At 36.6% G+C, this 16,409-nt stretch overlaps 2 long non-coding RNA genes across 2 annotated transcripts in view; one reads left to right on the top strand and one right to left on the bottom strand.

Moving 5' to 3' along the window:
- LOC148052165 (uncharacterized) overlaps positions 1 to 16,409 on the top strand; it is a 150,229-nt gene that overhangs the window by 42,500 nt on the left and 91,320 nt on the right. The window lies entirely within an intron of this gene.
- LOC148052166 (uncharacterized) overlaps positions 1 to 16,409 on the bottom strand; it is a 66,049-nt gene that overhangs the window by 20,809 nt on the left and 28,831 nt on the right. The window contains exons 2-5 of the long non-coding RNA XR_015698925.1: positions 13,934 to 14,060; positions 7,948 to 8,084; positions 5,445 to 5,610; positions 3,131 to 3,220 (exon numbers count right to left, since the gene is read on the bottom strand). This is a non-coding gene — a long non-coding RNA (uncharacterized LOC148052166). The remainder of the gene's footprint in view (positions 1 to 3,130; positions 3,221 to 5,444; positions 5,611 to 7,947; positions 8,085 to 13,933; positions 14,061 to 16,409) is intronic.

Here is a 16,409-nt window from a genome sequence, read left to right as displayed (position 1 = left end):
AAGTTTTTGTCAGCTGTTTGAGAAGAACTTATATATACAAAGGATACTCTGAGCTTTCTGTTCTAAAGGTCAGGAATAATAAATATATCTTTTTGACTATTGACACTTTAGAAAAAAAAAATTACACTTGGGATCTTCATATGTGTGCATAACTTTTTCCAATGCCTGTAGTGTGATGGGTTTTTTGTTGTAGTTGTTTGACTGTGAGAAGGGGTGAGTGAATAGCTGGGGGGAGTTTTGTTTTGCTTTCATACTCTGCTATCCAATGCCAAATCATTGTAGCTTTGGATGATGTTTAAAATGGAGTGCAGGGGGGAAATAAAAGACATTACATTGGAGGAGAAAAATAAAAGAAATGAAGAAGCTAGGTCACTCTTAAAATATAAAATGCTCTTTTCATTTAGGAAAAAAGTAAAATAACTTCAACATTTCAAAAGAAAACTGTAGGCTGATTTTTCTCCAACTCCCCTGCCCCCACCACGCAAACAATTTTAAAAGTTTAGTTGAACTGTTGAATATGTTCAGTTGCCCTAGATAATCTTGGCAAGTTTAGAACATGTTCAAAAAACTTTATGGATTCTTCATATTCTTCATATTTGAGACTATGCCTTTAATAAGCAAAAATCACTGTTATTTTACATATTGCATTAGAAATAAGAAATAAGCTAATACAGAATAAAATTAGCTGACTGTAATTTAATAATTTGAATTTTTTTCTTAGTGTGAATACCTTGAAACACTAACTTGAGGTTCTGAGTGTTTGGACTGATGAACTGCACGTACTTCACATTGCAGGAAACCATGAAATCTTGAAAATTCTTCTTTAGATAAATAAATCCTTTCATCTTAAGTGGAGCTGGCTGTCTGAGGGCTGCAAGCAGCAGGCCAGCTTATAAGAGCAGACCCCCCCCCCCCCCCCAAAAGCAGTTTTGTGACCTTGAAACAGATTTCTTTGGGCTTTTGAGATGCAAAAAATTTTAAAAGCAGGCCAAAAATCTGGATTCAGTACCTAGCTCTGTTAGTGACTTCATATGACTAGTTTAACTTCTTCATTAGAATAATTGAGAAGAAATGTCTCAGATTTTGTCACACGATTGTTTAGAAATTTAAATGTATTATCTTTTAAAATGCTGTCAAAGTGCAAATTGTTATTTAATCAATATTTGTTATTGTGAATAACTACATATGTACAGGTCAATAAATACTTGCTTCTGGAAAACAGTGTTTCCATACATCTGGAATATTTTACCGGAAGTAGAAACAAAAAATAACTTATTTAAAAAAAAAAAAAAAAACAAACAAAAAATCCCACCTGGTCTAGTTTAGAAGTTAGTTTGTTTAAAGCACATTATTTCTATCTGAATCCCTAAGCATATCCTATATTTTCATTTTAAATTCTCTCTGAATGTTTTTTTATCTGGCTCTGTGCTATTTGTACCTCTAAAAATTTTGTTGATGTAAACAGGAGTCTTGGCTATGTGATGAATGAAGTATTGCAGTCATCTGAGTAAGAAATTTCAGTGGAGTCTAAAGATAGACTTGTCTCTTGTATCTGTTCTTTGGCAGAGAAAGAGGGTGATTGACGAGAAGTACAGTATATGAAAGAACAGTTAAAACATAGACACACTGACATTATAATACAGTGTCTCAACGGGTGATGTGGCGTTTTGACTACATGGCTGCAGCAGGTCTATAATTTAAATGCCATTAATGGCACAAAAAGCAATAGCATGGAGACAGGAATACTGTAAAATCTCTGAGTCTGTACTTACAATGCAGATAAAATAGCCCTTTGAACTTGTGGTGCCAAATGTTGCCCAAAGTTACCATTCTTCCATGAGGAAAGCAGTTTTTGTTTTTTGTGGGGTTTTATTTCTTCCCCTCCTCCTAGCACAGACAGACATTTTCTGTTTAGATTGCTTGGCTTGTGTCACTACAAAGATCTCAGGCAAAGGGAGGCTGCTTGTATTTTCCCTAACTCATGTCCCGTTCACACATTCAGTACAGAATTCGCTATTGTGAATAGTCATGACTATGTTTTCTTTGTGCTCACTGGCTTTTGAATATGCTTCTTTATACTTTTACTAAAGTAGCACACAGAACTAATTTCACCAGAAGCTATTGGTGTTTAGCTGTAACAGAGTTACACACAGTCCTGTGACTGCATCCTGGTTATAATATCTCATTTGTTTCCACTCGGCTGTTGTAATGCTCTCTGCCTTTTAGAGTTGTTGTCCTTTCCCTTGCTCTCCTTTTTTCTTTTTCTTTTTTTTTACCCCCATTTTAAATTATAATGGACTTTGCTTTGCTTATTGAACTTAACTCTGGGTAAGCACATGTTTCCATATCCTCACAGAAGCCAAACATTTCATGCACCTTAGTGTAATGTGTGCTGTAATTGTTTGCCAAATTGGAGTGAGTCTTTCCAGAAACAGTTCCTGATCTTTAAGAACCTTGCAAAATGTGTACAATGCTAATCGTGAAGGTTTTTTTTGAATGTATTTCAAAAGAGGAGAAGAAATGCTGTGTAAGTGAAACTTGTTTAAATTGCTCTGCCATTTCTAGCAGGAGACTGTTGTAATACTTGCATTATTTCTTTATACTGATAGAATGCAAACAAAAGAATGAAGCCTTTGTAAATTGCACTTAGGCTTCCCCCCCCGCCCCCTTTAAACTGGTTCATTGTATATAAGTCTGGTACTATACCACATATATACTAGATGTTTCCAGTTTTGGCCAAGTGGATGGACTCTTCTAAAATATTCATGCAGTGCTAACAAAGTTTAAATCCAACTTCTGTTCTGTGAATAGATCAAAACTAAATAGTAATAGTTGCTAAAGGGATAGGTAGGGGGTCTTAGAAAAGCTGTCTCTATAGTACAAGTCTCTCATTCTAAGTGTGGTAAATGTATGCGTGTATGTATGCCTTTCTTTTCTCACTTAAAACCAAATCATACCTAAAATTCAATGCATATTTCTCTGCTAGAAAATATGACATAGATCTACTGTATACTGAAGGTAAAGAGAAGTGAAGAACAAAAAGCTACTGCATTAATTTAGAAACTTTGGATCTTATCAGAAGTTATTTACTGAGAATTATCTTTATCTGGTATCTGTCATGTGTACCTACCTCTTTGAAGCAGTGTCTTTCAAATCTGTCATCAAAATGGCTTTCCACTGATCCTGTGCTTTCATATAACAACTCGTGTTCTTCCAAAATCTAGTATTAGAATGTGCAAAAAGAAATCTTATGACTGCTTTGGTTTTGGAAGGAATCTTGATCAGAACAATCGATAAAAATGCAAAAAGGTACATTGGCCAAGCGTAAGCAATTGTCTGTGTTTATTCCCTCCTGAATATTAGTGAAGAAAGCTTTTGCTTAAACCACTACGCATGGCTACTACAATCAGCACTTTTTAGTTTTGGCAGGGGCAGAGGAGATTCTTCAAAGAAGTGTTTAGTGGCTCTAAATAAAGTTTCTTTGTCAGGTAGTTCAAAAATTTTAACTAGAAATTATGCCTGTAAGTCATAAATTTCAGAAGGCTAAGTTTTCTAACTTCTAACAGCAAACATAATAGATATAACCTTGGAGTATGTTGGGGAACTGCACCACTTCTAGCTGCTGTCTTGTAGAGATCATTATTTTCTTTCTTATCATTATTTGGAAGTGTCATGAGTAAAATACCAGAATTCTGGGTCTCGGGGTACAAGTATTGAGAAAACCTAGCTTCCCTTTATTTCCTTTTCCTCTATTTGTTGTTAGTTTCTTCGTTCACTGCCCTGCCAATGTACTAATATCTCTTTTTTGTTACAGTTTGTCTTTCTGCTTGATAGTGCAACAGAAATAGTGTAAACAGAAATGAGATTTATTTTATTTTCAGTTGCTACTGTACTTTTTTTTTTTCCTTGCTATCTCAAAGGAATCATTACTTATGAAATCCTTTGGCTTAGTGTGACTGCACTTTCTCACTATGGCTAGACACAGTGATTAAAATAACCTCTTGTGTACCCACTATTGAAATAAACAGTAGTTCAAAAAACTAGGGGCCTCTGACTTTTTGTGCTGAACCTTCCAAATTCAGGGTTTTGCAAGCAGCTTGTGTGTGTCTCTGCACACATAGCTCATGGTTTATCTTGTACTATTTACACAGATGTGCAACCTACAAGTATGAATTTTGGGTAAACTTTTGCTGCTTTAGCTTCTATTATGTCTTTCCATGCAAGATAAAAATGACAGGAAATGTCTTTATGGTAAATGTAGAATTTACATACATCGATTGCTGAAAATAGTGTTGAAGGGGACTACCTACTTTCAAAATTCTTGTAATTTTGCTTGTGATGTTTGAAAAATAATGTTTTCTTTCTTAGTACCCTTGTCACAAAAGCTTGGCCTGGCAGGATAGGAGTTCTTTCCCCTTGTTCTTGAAACCCATAGAAAACTAGAATTGACCTAGAGCTTCATCACCTATGCTGGAATCTTCTTCAAATAAATGAAAGTGTTTGTAAGAATAGTAAGTCAGGAAGAGCTTAGGGGTATTGTAACAGCTGCTCACAAACCAGATTGTTAATACCTGTGAGGGGTCACAGACTTTGAAAGAAAAGCCCAGTATTTTTACTATTATAGCCACAATCTTCAAGTTTTTAAGTTGCAACATGTTCTAGTAGGAAATTTAGGGGAAATGCCAGAAAAATTTGCAGCATATTTGTGTTGCCTTCCCCCACTTACTTGGCCTTAATGTTTTTCATAATGCTCAGAGGGATTCGGCATAAGTATTAGATGATTTTTAAGAACAGAAGAGACCTTGAAATTAAAAATATTGAATAGAGTATTTCAGAAATGGTCATATGTTTGCCCATATTAAGTTATTAACAGATTTGAAACTATCCGCCTGAATAACACAGAAGTACTCTGATTTCTTTATCAACTTGTGCCCTTAAGATCAGAAAATGTGTACTTCATGGAGATGGACTGGTACTGATCTCTTAACTGTAGTATTATTACTGATACTGCTTCAAAGAGTCTGAATGGAAGAAGGATTTATGGTCTCCTCCTTTTCTGTACTCTGAAAATTATTGTAACAGCATAATCAGCACAAAAATTAATCAGTTGCTGAATGAAGTGGAAAAATAAATATGAAGAAATCAAAAAGCTCAAGGACTGACTAACAATTTAGTTAAAAGCATTTGGAGATGCCAGGATGCTGTGCAGGTATTTCACAGAATAGAGAGATAGTATTTGAGTATTATCTAGGGCCTAAGTCTTATGGGGATCTGTGAAGCCAAATAAGCAGTAATGTAATATTTAGTGAGCCATGGTCCTGTGATTTGCCTGCACAGAAGAGAAAAAATGTGTAAAAGTGTACATGTGTATGGGTGTTTGAAAAAGCTAGAGAGGGCATGACAGCCGTTATGGTAAGAAGTTAATTTCAACTGGCTTCATTTACCTGATATGGATCAAGGTTGCAAGTGGTCACTTCCCTGTCATATAACAGAGTTTGGCTGAAGAGAAATGAGTAATTTTTCTTGCACTTATTCCTCACAGAGGGTTTGTAGCAGCAACAAGAAACCAAAGCACAACTTGAGAGAAGTAATGGCTAGTGTTTTCCCAACCTGTTTTTTAAATAAGATCAGAACATGAGTTAGTGAAAAAAACTCTTTAGTGGCAGGTTTCGTAAAATCAGTTTTAGGTATAACACTATTGTCCTACTGAAGAAATAATTTCTGAAATGAGAGAACTAGTCTTCATGCTGAACTCGATTTTAAATATACAGTGAACGTGCAAAATTTCTCCATGTTATACAAGCATATTAAGCACTTAGATAACTTTTTCCTAATAAATGCCTTGTACACAAGTAATTCTTTCAGTAGCCAAAATGGTTGTTACTTTTCTGCTAAAAGCCCTGAGTATATTCTGTAACAATTAAAACCCCGAGGAGAGCACAGTTCACTTCCTGATGTAGCGGTGCAGTCCCAGCTGCTGTCATGAGAGCAGAATTCCAGATGTTCCTGTTTTGCTGTATGGAGTGGTGCTGTAATTGTTGGACAGCAAGGATATGATTTAGCTATCTGATAATCTTGTATCTGTTGAAATACTTTCACTGTGGCTGTAGTGATATGCATATACAGTATGAAGGAAACTATATTATGGATTGCAGTCTTTAAATGCATTCATATTGCTCAAGTGCATGCAAGAAGCGCTTAGATTTAAGGATATAATAATGGCATCCCGAATCCCATGTAAGGGGGGAATTAGATAGTATCTAAAGCAGCATATAAGAAAACACAGCCAATGATTCAAACCTGCCATTCATAGAATCATAGAATCATTTAGGTTGGAAAAGACCTTTAAGATCGAGTCCAACCATATACCTGTCACTGCCAAGTCCACCACTAAACCATGTCTCTAAGCACCACACCTACACATCTTTTAAATGCCTCCAAGGATGGGGACTTGACCACTTCCCTGGGCAGCCTGTTCCAATGATTGATAACCCTTTCAGTGAAGAAATTTTTCCTAATATCCAAACTAAACTTCCTCTGGCGCAACTTGTGGCTGTTTCCTCTCATCCTATCACTTGTTACTTGGGAGAAAAGACTGACCCCCGCCTCACTACAACCTCCTTTCAGGTAGTTGTAGAGAGTGAGAAGGTCTCCCCTCAGCCTCCTTTTTTTCTCCAGACTAAACAACCCCAGCTCCCTCAGCTGCTCCTCATAAGATTTGTTCTCTGGACCCTTCACCTTCATCATGCTACTTGCTTGCTCTAGTCGTGATTACAGCGTGTATATAGAGGGGAAGAAGAAAAACCCATCTATGGAAGTGTTTCTGAATGTTCAGCTTTGGTGTTTCTCGAACTGTTTCATAGGGCTGTTTTTATAGGACACTAAAAACTTAATAAAGGTTGGATTCAGTAAAAACAAAGAATGTGAGAACAACTTAGTTGTAGTTGTTCACATCTTTTTGGTATTATTTCAGCATATGTTCTACCATGGTTGAATGTGCATGTGTTCAAATTTCTTGAACATGTTCATGACTGGGTTGGGGGTTGATCCTGGATTCCTTCCACACCTAATTATTCCTTTAAATGCTGTGGATATTCTGTTTGTGGATTACCTTGTTTTAAATTGTCACTACAGACCATTTAAGTGATTTTTAAATGCCCTAGTGAACAGTTGATCAAGGGAAGAAAGCTTCTCGGATACTAGCTATAACTGCCACTTGTGGCAGAAGAGGAACACAAAACATGAATTTCTTTTCTGTTCCCAAACTCTGTGTGGCCACTTCTATTTTCCTAACCTGCTTAGCCTGAAAATGACTTTTTAATTTTTTTTTCTTCTTTACAAGATGTAACAAAACAGGGCCTTAATTTCAAGTGATGTTGCAAATGCATTATTGTAATAGCAATTTGTAATCAAGATTATAGTAACTATCAACAGTATACAGCTCTGCCTTCAGGATAAGAAAAATGGAGATGATGATTCCCGGATTCCTAGAATCCTACTTTGTTAGAGAAAGACTGGAGGCGCTAACGTGGGCTTAGGAGTATGGAGAAAAGCATCTTCTCTCCCTTCTGGGCATGTAGAGTTGAACATTCACTTTGCTTTCTGGTCTAGGTTTATTACTAAATGCTTAAGCAAGCCTGGAGGCATTTCCTAAATGAGGCTGCAACTGTACAGCTTTTAAACTCAGTTAGCCCTCTCTTCTGTTTTCTGCATACTGCATCAATTATAATGGAGTTTACTTGGTTATGTGAGAAAGGGAAGGTGTAGGCGTCCCCGTAACCAGCCCCCTTCTTTACCAATAGTGTGGTGGAACGGGTGCATCTTACGTGGCCCTTTGGCAGCAGCAGGTGTCTCTCAAGAATCTTAAAATGTAAATTGTGCTTAAAGGGGGGATGCTGGAAAAAAATCATTCAACAGCAAAGAAATAAGTGAGTTAGCTTCCACTACCTGATGTGAGACTCCTTCAGAGTAGAAAGAAACCGAACTGGGCTATGCTTTGTGTAATATTGACCAGGTAGGTTGGCCTAGTGTGTTTCTTCCACACAGCGATCTTCTGAGGTTTGTGGTCTTCTGTAAAATGCAAACTTGAGAGAAAGCAATCATATCACAACCATTAGTAATATCAAAAAAGTGCCCTAAGAAAATTGCTATTCACAGGAATAAGAACAGATTAGAGTGTATATAACAAAGCAGTGGAACTGATATGTTACCATTAAAAAAAAAAAAAAAAAAAAAAAAAAAACAAAAACAAGAAAGTAACAAAAATGAAGACAAAACACCTAATAATTGACTTAAGGAAAAAAACCCTTTGTTAGGGTTCAAGCACAAGAAAATACTTGGCCAGTTTTGAACAGCAGTGTTTTTATAACATTCTTTTGTCGATCACAATCTTTTCTCTCCTCCGTTTGATCTAAAAGTCCAACTGTGTTAATTTAACAAATTAATGTAATGCATTAAGCTTGTAATATGATTAAAGGTATTACTAGAACTTTATAGAAATAATGTTTTTTCTCATTCTGTTAGGAGTTTTTCCCTGCAATTGCAAACGTATACAAAACTGTAACTACATCTGGCTGAAAATTTAATCTATTCTTTTCCCCTGTGGGGAAAATGCAAGATGTTTTGAAGAAATATATTTTCAGTGGACGTTTTTCTGGGAAGGCCTTTTGCGCAAGGAGAAGAAAAAAGACCCCTTGCTGTCCCAGAATGGTTACTAGCCTGGTGTTTTTGGTGTGCCTCTGGAATGTCAGAGCTCTGTTGTTGTTGGAGAAGGGCCTGGAAACCTGGGTTTCCGATACTCTCTGTGAAAGTCTTAACGATCAGACTACTATCTATCTGGAAAGTGATCATGCTGCCTGGTTTTTCTCCTCTTCTTTCCTTTGCTATGACCTCCTTTCCCCAAAAGAAGATTAAAATAATTTAGACATACCTCTCTTTAGACCAACACAGAATAAAAAATTTCAAAACCTCTTTTTATCTCTCTGAGAAAGGGAGATTATTTTCTAATCAGTCGTAACAGTAATACATAGATCCATTTTTTTTTTATGTTGTCTAGTAAAGAAAAACTATAATAATGATATAGAGTTTGCCCTTAGCAATGAAGTGAAACAACTGTACGTGTATGGAGAGAAAGGCACAGTAGTTGTGGCTGAAGAGCTCCGTTTGGAGCAATGGAAAATTCTTGCATTTATTCCACTGGGTCTTGCAAAGAAGCATCTTGCTGTCTGCACACTTGTATATGTAGTTAATATTTTGTTTTATTTATGCATAGTGAAAACTAGAACTAATGTTGACAATGTGAGGGCTGCTTTAAAAAATACAAAACCAAACAGAAAAAAAACCGAGCGTGAGGGGAAAAAATCCTGTTCATAAAGCTGAAGTGACTCTTCATAGAAGAATAAAAAATAATCAATATCTAATACGTCTGAATTCCTCTCTTCCATTCATACAAAAACATGCAAAACCTTAGCTTAATTTTATTGTTGATTATTACAGCATCTCTTCTGAAGTACAAATTCTAACTGAAATCAGTAAAGTGTCCTTCAAAAAGTTCCGCATGTGTGCTAAGATACTACAGTTTTTGGTTTTCTTAATGTACTTGAACACAGGTATGTCTGATTTTCTTCAAAGCTTCTATCAGTAGGGAAAGAAAGGTGATGGCTGGATCTGCTCCCATAGGATGCACCTCATTTTTAGTACTTAATGTTTTAATGTTCATGACTTAAATGTTTTTGGATGTGCTTCTGAATCAGTACTTTGCAAAAAGAAACAGGCATTGCTGTCCATCTCCAGATGTGTTTCCACCTTGTTTAAAGATTGGTGCACTTCTCCTTTATTCTTTAGAAAAGATCATTTTTAATTAGATTCTGCTTTCCAGATAAGCTGCCCTTCATTTTTAGTTCAAGGGAACAAGAGGAGGTAGCATTGGGGTACATTTGATCTCTTTGAAATATTTCAGTCTGTCTTTAAAAACTCACAGCACTGTAACTTTCTCTTGAAAGGCTGCTGTGACATTCAGATGGTTGTTGGCTGGACTTGAAAGTATGCTTTGGGTACTGTTTAGAAATATCTAGTGCCCCGTAAGTGCAATACACAATAAAAGGAAGTAATGCTCAAGACCTATTGTGTGGATTGCTGCAAACTGCTTTTCTCTTAATGCTTTCAGCTTGCTGACCTGGAGAAAAGGTTGTTTCTACATTTTATACCAGTTATCTATGTGAAATTCTTCATTTCGGGTCCTTTTTGGTTTTGCTTTGACCTGTGTTTACAGTTTTTAGCGCTGCCTGTTTAACACGTGTGCAGTGAACAGCTGCACTACTGAGTTCCTGCAGATGATGTGAGCCAGTATGATTTTTATAACTGCCTCTATGATGTTCAGTCATGGAAGTCTTGATTTAGGAAAAAGAAATCATATTCAGTCATGGATGTCTTCAAATATCCTGACCCAAACCTAGAAAAAAACAGTATGGTATTTTCTGGCACTCTGTACTGAGCTGTCTCAGATGGTTTTCCTCTGTGGCTCCTAAACACATCAGATAAAGTTTGGAGCCATCCAGTAATTGCACGTTCTAAGTTCCTTTTCATATCTACAGCAATCCTGTTAATGTTACTTCTTTTAAAGCTCTTTGTTAGTAAACATCATCAGATAAAAGGCTACGTACTCTGGATTTCTGCTCTGTAAAAGTCCATTAAACACACTATTACCAGCTGACTGACTTCTGAGCTTAGTTTTACTGAGGGTTTTAGTGGGCTGTTAACAACTACAGGTATGGCTTTTTTGAATTCCTGATTTGGGGGGGAATTTTGCTTATCAGATCACCTCTGTTTTCCAGATTCCTTCATGTATGAACTTGCCCTAAAGGAGAGCTATCTTTAACTATTTTCTTTATTTTCAGATTTATAGGTATTTTGAACTCAGAATAATTTTAGGAAGTGTATTCCACTGTTGAAATAGTGGCTGTGACACTACTATTTTGTATCTGTACTTTCATATAAGAATTTCATATATTTAAAATTAATAATTCAGTTTCTTTTCATGATAGATTTCAGAAAGACAAACCTTAAACTGACCTGTATCAGTGTGCTTATCTAAGTTGAACGCTAGGGCTGTATCATAGTGTCTGTCTGGAGGGGGGGAGTTAAACTGTAGTGGCAATCATTCACATGGGTGCACTACGCAGCGGTTTGCAGGACTTGATATTTTACTCTGTATAGGTTTCAGCTGGGTTTAATGTTCTTCTTGCCCTGGATAAGTAAAGTGTTTTCTGTGGCGTGTCCTAGACTTCTTTCTTGTTTCTCCCATCTCTACCATCAAATCGCTGTATCATAAGGATATATGCAGGACTTCCCCCCCCCCCCCCCCCCGCCTTTTTATGGCAGTTGTTAAATAATGCTGCCAAGTTTGAGTCAGAAATGTAATCAGCTCTCTACACAACATTTTTTAGACTGAGATTTAAAAGGAAATAAACAACAAAATCAGAGTTGCAATGAGGTGTTTTCTAGGGGAAAGAATAGTAACAGGAAAGCCAGGACTTGTTGGTCCTATTCTCTGTTCTCTTTTTGTCCCTTCCTTATGCCTCACCAAAACCCCTTGCCTGCAGACCCCTCCAGTTTTGGAGGAATTAGAAATACAAAGATTTAATCTTTAGTCTAAAAGTAATTTTCTAGCTCTTTTCCTTGCTAAGATAGAATGGAAACCATTAACTAATGGTAAATGTCAACTAACCGCTAGACTTGAAAGAACCAGCAGCTGGCTTCTGCTTATGAAGCAGAGAAACTGTGTGGGAGGAGATGTAAAGAACCTCCTCAAATACCCACTCTAACAGAGCCTGGGGGGGGGGGGGGGAGGGGGCTGCACTGAATATGGGTTTTAACCTTTAGAATTCTTTTGCTGTTCTCATGTTCTTAGACTTGCATGAAAATGCAAAATGGCAATTGATTTGTTTCAGGTAAAGGCATCAGACAAAGGCCCCATGCCACCCAAAATTAATTTCTGGTAAGAAATGGGGCACTTAATTTGCCTGTATCAATTTTGTGTCTGTTAAAGACTAATGGTATGAATCTCATAAACATTTTTGAAATGTATTTAATGAAGAATTGTTTGCGAATAGCTTGAGTGTGCCTCAAATCAGATGCAATGTTTCAATGCAGCAACATTATTAACAACATCATTAGAGTAGTACTGAAATGGCAGCACTTAAAAAATGCATCTACCACAAATCTGAAATGATGGGCTTGTTTTAAGTACAAATAAACATAGGGGAAACAGATCGGGTGATATTTATTCATGATGTATAAACTGAGATCAAAAATAGTCCACAGGTTTATGCTAATATAAATTGAGACAAATTCTAGTTTGGCAACACTGTTTGACCTAAAAGCTGTCTAAGCAAGGCAACTAATGTTTCTTCTGCCTCTAATAGGAATTCCATACTTGCTGTCAAGGAAAGACAAAGGGTTGGGTTTGGGGGTGTTTGTTGTTTTTTAAGTAACATATTCTTGCAATAATTCACAGATTCTTCATTACTTTCTGATACGGAAAACAATATACAGCATCATTAGGTCATGGCACAATGATTTTTAACAGTTTCAGGGTAAACAGACTAGAAACTGTAGAAAGAAAAGGGTTTTTTTCTGAAAATAGTCAATTATAGGACACTTAACCAATGTATCTGAAAAATGTGGTGGCAGTCTGGTTTTTAATCGGAGAACTTTCTGTATCTAGATGCTGATTTTACTGGGCAGATGAAACTGCTCTCAAGGAATGGTAAATATTGTTCAGTATGGGAAGACTGTTTTTACATGTTTGATGAACAACTCTCATATGCAAAAAAAAAAAAAAGAGTACAACTGTAACTCTGTTATTTCACCTGCTTTTCTTTTAGAAATTCCCTTTCTTGTTTGCTGACAACTCCCACTATGGAGCACTTGTCCACAGTCCTGGGAATTACTATTAACTCCCTAAGACGGGGGTGGGAAATTAGAACTGGTGAGCAAGGGCTGGAAGGGTACCAGCTGGAGGATATTTGTGACAGATAAGAATAACAGGAAGAGAGAGAGAGAAAAAGAAATGGTCAGCATTTTGGGCTTTTTAAAAGTGGGGTGCAGATGACTTGCTGTTATGTTTTTGCAATGTCTTGTTTCCAGACTGCTGGCTTAGTCAGCCACATCTTTAATTTGCCCGGTCTGTAACAGCTGCTTCTGCTGCTACCACAAAAAGAGAAATTATAGTTTCCAAGCCTTCATTTCATCCCTCTTACCTATAATCCTCAAGTTCCAGTCTGTCTGACCACTTGACTAGGCTTTTTTTAATTAGCAGATCTTTTTGGGGGCCCTTAAATATGTTTTGCATATACAGAAACACTAAACAGCCTTGGAAACTCTTGATGAGATGAAAAACATCCTGCTGGGAATATAAAATGGCACATAGTGCCTAGAATAATGATTTCCATAATTGAGATTTTCATGTGCTATATTAGAAGGCATCATTTACCTGGGGTCCTGTTCTTATGAAAGGAAAAGAAAAAAATGTTTAACCATTTTAAAACTCATCTGTTTAATTCAGTCTCTACATTTTATCGATTCCTCTGAAGAAGGCTTGTCGGTTTGGCACGAAATACACAAAAAGCCTGAGATGAAAACGAGCATTCAAATATTTCTGTGCAATCTGTGGTTCGGATGTACTTGCTTGATTTGCCCAAATGAGGCAGGTGGAGTTTCGTAATGATCTTTTCCTTGTACCTGAGACCACTGTGCTGCCTGATCATTTGGCTGAGGTGGCGTATTGTTAATGAAGAGCTAATAAACAACATAATTTGGGAAGGTACATGCTTCTGTAGAAGGTAATAGCTCTTACTGCTGCAAGTATCTTAATGTAATCAAAGAAAACAGCTTGTTTTAATCATTTACTAATTGTATGGCACAACCAACTAACCTCTGGGATGTACCTTGGAGACCCGATAACATGTTTCATTGACTTCTGGGGAATTGACACAGATGATGTTGGTCAAATTGCCCTCAGTTCACTTCATTTGCTGGTCTGCAGCTCTGTGATGATTTGTCTAGAAGACAAAGAAATAAAAGATTTTGTGTGATAGCTTAAGATATGCTCAATAGATCAGCCAATAATTGGTCTTGACATTACCCAAGGAAAAATCGCTAGTGTCACTATAAAGGTCTGAGTGTTTTTGTACCAATTCTTGTCTTTGGATTTTCAGGTAAAATATGTTGTGCTTCAAATTAGCTCTGAGTGAAATTAGATTATTCAACATATTAAACTGAGACACAATACTGTGAATAAGCCTTATATTTTCAATAATTTAAACATCATAAATACATGGGTCTATGGTATTTTGTTTCACGCTATTCTGGTTTGCTGTTCTTGTGAGATTATTCAGACATATAAAACAATAAAAATTTGCCAGAAAATGAGCTCTAGGCTTATTTCTCAGTGCTGCAGATAAGCGTCGATAAGATCCTTCTCTGAAAACTCAGATATTAAGCCTGTGTGCATTGGTCTCTTTCCGTAGTGTAGCTTTGAATTCATTTTCTGTCTTAAAGAAAAATAATCCCACTTAAATGCTCAAGTACAGGTCTAGGTAGTAGTCTGATTTTTATTGGAACCATGTACCAATCCTGATGAAATCTTCAAAAATCCTGCAGTTTTTCAATAGTTCTGAAAATCATTCCATCCTTAGCCTGCAATGTTCAAAGGCACCTGAGTAACTACATAAACAACTAGCGCCTGTCCTTGAAGTGCAGTGGGTTAGGTGATGGGATTCCCAAAGCCTTCTAAATTTTTCACATTCAGGATTGAAAATGCCAGGGCACAAGTAACAAATATTTGAGATGCTTGTTAAAGCCACTTTATTAAATTGGACTCATCTGAATAAGTCTACTATCAAGTAAGTACAGTATATTAAATCTAAAAAGAAATCTTTCCAAATCTATAGTTTTCAATGGTCTAATGATTACTTTTTGAAGAGCTTGTGGTCTGCGAAATACTGTAATTATACAGCATATGCTTAAAAAGACTGGTCTGTAGTATTAAACTTCACGCAGTTTCATGGAAGACATTTTGAGAATTTCGGATCCATCTTGTTCAGCTACACCTTCTCCATTATGATTAATAGAGGAACATGCAAGTTAGAATCCTTCGAATAGCTTTGAAAAATCTCACATTTGTTACTTGTCTATTTTATAGGACATGCAAGAACCCCCACCACCCCTCAGGGAATTAAAGCACAGTGCTTTAATTACATAATGCCCGTTAATGCTAATAAATTTTATGCTAAAGACATATGCTGTACCAGTGCCAACTAAAACATAAGTCTCTTTCCTTTTCAAACCCTGTGCCATGTATTGCCTGGACATGCGGTCATTAAAATGAACTCGATTGCAACGACAGGCATCAGACAAAGATGCAAGATTTCACTTCGACTTTCAACAGCTTTTATAGGTTGAAATAATTCTAGGATTTGATCTTCAAGTAGTCTTTAAAAGCATTCAAATAGGAATAGTGTTAACTGAATGAGGGAACAGGACACTATATATGTGAAATCAAGTGATAATATTTTTCAACTGCTACACTGTTTCTATAATCTGATATGACTTGAGTTTTCTCTCAAAAGATTCCTTTGTAATGTTAGTCTGAAGAATGAGTTTACCAGCTGTATAAGAGAAAGCACGTTTGTCACTCTTTATTCGCAAATCTTGCTTCTTATTTCATTCTCTACTCTGTATCTCACCTACTCAATAACTGCAGCTTTTGGTTTTTTTTTTTTTTTTTTTTTTTTTTAAATAGATATAGCTCTGCTGTTAGTAGTTCTTCCAGAGTTTGAACCCAGAACTAAGTCTCCTTCTCTTGCAGTATTTCTGGAAATCAGGCAATTAAATCACTCTTGATCTATGTGTTAAAGTGCAGCAGTTCTGCTTTCTATGGGTGGAGTTCAGGAGGAGGTCGGGATCCACTTTACAAGAATTTGAGAGGGGGGGAAAAAAAAAAACCAACTGTATTAGCAAGAGGATCAGACTGGTAAATGCAGACTTTTTTAACATCTCTGTAGTGAGCCAACATTTAGTATCCCTTTGTGCTAATGAAATGAAAACATGATGGTGGTTTTGTCTGGTTGAGAATGGAGACCAAATGGGAATAGCTGTGCGTGAGGAGGATGGCATTTTATCAGAGCAGATGAGAGGATTTTGTGGCAGCAGGAACATGAGATGGGGAGCGGCTGAGTGATGGTTGGGTGGTAAAATGCATAAAAAGAACAAAAAGCATTTAGATACTGTCTGGCTATGAAGACTTAGAAAATGCCTGGACTTAGCAAGTGGGAGGATAGTGGGATCAGCCAAAGGGATGTGAAGAAATTTAACAAAAAATAAATTTAATGAAAAATAAATGTAAATTT

This window comes from Nipponia nippon, unplaced genomic scaffold, assembly GCF_047370975.1.
Source record: "Nipponia nippon isolate SJK-2023a ecotype South Korea unplaced genomic scaffold, ASM4737097v1 scaffold_5, whole genome shotgun sequence".
Lineage (NCBI taxonomy): Eukaryota > Metazoa > Chordata > Aves > Pelecaniformes > Threskiornithidae > Nipponia > Nipponia nippon.
This window is presented reverse-complemented; position numbering and strand designations above follow the sequence as displayed.